At 37.6% G+C, this 2,626-nt stretch overlaps 1 protein-coding gene across 11 annotated transcripts in view; it reads left to right on the top strand.

Moving 5' to 3' along the window:
* SH3KBP1 (SH3 domain containing kinase binding protein 1) overlaps window positions 1-2,626 on the top strand; it is a 383,287-nt gene that overhangs the window by 126,472 nt on the left and 254,189 nt on the right. The window contains exon 1 of one of the 11 annotated variants that reach the window (XM_017540643.2): window positions 1,492-1,496. The exons of the other annotated variants lie outside the window; for them this stretch is intronic. The gene's annotated coding sequence lies outside the window, so the exon portion shown is untranslated. Of the gene's footprint in view, window positions 1-1,491; window positions 1,497-2,626 lie in introns of those variants that run through there. 11 annotated transcript variants of the gene reach the window in all.

Below are 2,626 nucleotides of genomic sequence, written 5' to 3'. Positions count from 1 at the left end.
AAAAAAGAAAAAAAAAAAGAAACACCGAAGCTCTGCTTGAACTAAAGCTAAGTTACTCTGCTGGTGTAGGGAAAGAAAGGAGGTTGATCATTAGAGAACAAGGGCAAGTTGAGAAATTGTTCTATATTTCAGCCAGTTAATTATCGAAGCTTCCCAACATGTCTGCAAGGAGAAATGAGAAGAACATCAATAAGTGATTATTTTCCTTCATTATTCTGTTCACTTGCCATTTACTGTGAATATTCTGGGGAGGAGAGATTAGCAGGGGTTAACTTTAAAAAATCAGAGTCCCAGAGGACTCACAAAGGCATGCTGTATCTGCCTTTCTGGTACTGAGTGATGAGGGTGGGACAGGGCTGATGCTAAACTTTTAGATCTATTTTTAAGCTTTGAGGACAAATTTTATAAATATGAGCTGCTTCTTTAAAAAAAATCCCTTTCTACTCTAAAAATAGGTTGCTGGGAAAAAGTTTGTGAATTGTTTATTAAAGGGAGACTCAGAAATTCAGCTGAGCGTGTTTCCTTATAAATAAAGAAAAAAATCACCTCATAGCTACTGTCAAAAAGCAGATGCGGCTTCTTAAGAAGGAAACCAGATTTCTGAGATGTTAATGCCAATGTCAGAATGTAGGAGAAAATTTGGAATTTTCCCTTCTGACTTGCTCTTTTCAGACCTTCTAAATTCTGCTCATTTCCTATGACCAAGTTGGTATGTTGTCCCTTTTGGAAAGATTTTTCCCGGGAAGAATGAATGGCCTTAGCTTCTGTTCTTACCAGTACGCTTAGCTGCACTTGTCTCTTTTCCTGTAATACTTTGTTTTATGTTAATGACAATTGCTAATATTTACTGAATGCCAGGCACTGTTCTAAGCTCAGTTCATGTGCTATTTTATGTTGTCGTCATAACTCTTTGAATTAGATACTACTGTTATTCTCATTTTAAGGATAAGGACTGTAGTAGGCAGAATAATGGCCCCTCAAAGGTGTCCACATTTTAATTTCCAGAGCCTGTGAATGTTTACCTTATGATGCAGATATGGTTAAGGATTTTGGATTAGAATCACAAGGGTCCTTATAAGAGGAAGGCACATGGCAACAAAAGTAAAAATATATACATTAGACAACATCAAAACATAAAACCTCTGTACATTAAAAGATAACAGTTAACAGAGTGAAAATGCAGCCTGAACAATGGAGAAAATATTTGCAAATCATATATCTGATAAGGGGTTAATATCCAGAATATATAAAAAACTCCTACAACTCAACAACAAAACAACCCAATTCAAAATGGGCAAGGGACTTGAATAGACAATTTTCCAAAGAAGACATATGAATGGCCAACAAGCAGAAGAAAAGGAGCTCAACATCGCTCACCATCAGCGAAATGCAAATCAAAACCACAGTGAGATTGTACCTCATACCCACTAGTATGGATACTATAAAAAAGAAAAAATAACAAGTGTTGATAAGGATGTGGAAAAATTGAAAACTTTGTATACTGTTGGTGGGCATGTAAAATGGTGTAGCCACCATAAAAAACAGTATGGCAGTTCCTTGAAAAATTAAAAATAGAATTAACATATGATCTAGCAATTCTGCTTCTGGGTATATATCCAAAAGAATTGAAAGCAGGGTCTCAGAGATATTGTACACCCATGTTCATAGCAGTATTCACAGTAGGCAAAAGGTGGAAGCAACCCAAGTGTCTGTGTATACAACAGGATATCATTCTGCCTCAAAAGAAGGAAATTCTGACACATGCTACAATGTGGATGAATCTTGATACTTTAGACTAAGTGACAGAAGTCAGTCACAAAAGAACAAATACTATATAACTTAACCTATATGAGGTATCTAAAGTTAACTTCACAGAGACAGAAAATTGACTGGCGGTTGCCAGAAGCTGGTGGGAGGGGGAGAAATGAGTTGTTTAATGGGTGCAGAGTTTCTTTTTCAGTTTTGCAAGAGGAAAAGAAATCTGATGATCTGTTGCAAAATGTGACTATACTTAACACTACTGAACCGTACACTTCAAACAGGTTAAGATGTTAAATTTTATGTAACATGTATTTACCACAATTAAATTTTTTTTTTTTAAAAAAGGGAGGCAGTAAGATCAGAGTTAGTGATGATAGAAGCAGAGGTCAGAGAGAAAGCGAGCATTAAAGATGCTACACTGCTGTCCTCAAAGATGGAGGAAGGGAACACAAGGTAAAGAATGCAGATAACCCCTGAAGGCTGGAAAGGGCAAGAGAATCTCCTCTCCTACAGCCCACAAAAGAATACAGCCCTGCCAACACCTCCATTTTAGCCAGTAAGACAGCTTCTGGATTTCTGACCTCCAGAAATGTGAGTTACTAACTTTGGGTTAAGTCACCAAGTTTTTGATAATTTGTTATAGAACAGTGATAAGAAACTATTACTACAGACTGTTCAGTTCAGAGAGGTTAGGACTTTGTGCATGCTCACCAAGTAACTGGAACTCTGATTAAGAGCTGGAGCTGGCTGGGCACGGTGGCTCATGCCTGTAATCCCAGCACTTTGGGAGGCCAAGGTGGGTGAATCATTTGAGGTCAGGAGTTTGACATCAGCCTAACCAACATGGTGTGAAACCCCATCTCTA

The sequence above is a fragment of the Cebus imitator genome, unplaced genomic scaffold (assembly GCF_001604975.1).
Source record: "Cebus imitator isolate Cc_AM_T3 unplaced genomic scaffold, Cebus_imitator-1.0 Scaffold128, whole genome shotgun sequence".
NCBI classification, from domain to species: Eukaryota; Metazoa; Chordata; class Mammalia; order Primates; family Cebidae; genus Cebus; species Cebus imitator.
Note: the sequence above shows the minus strand (reverse complement) of the source record. Positions and strands in the feature narration are given on the sequence as shown.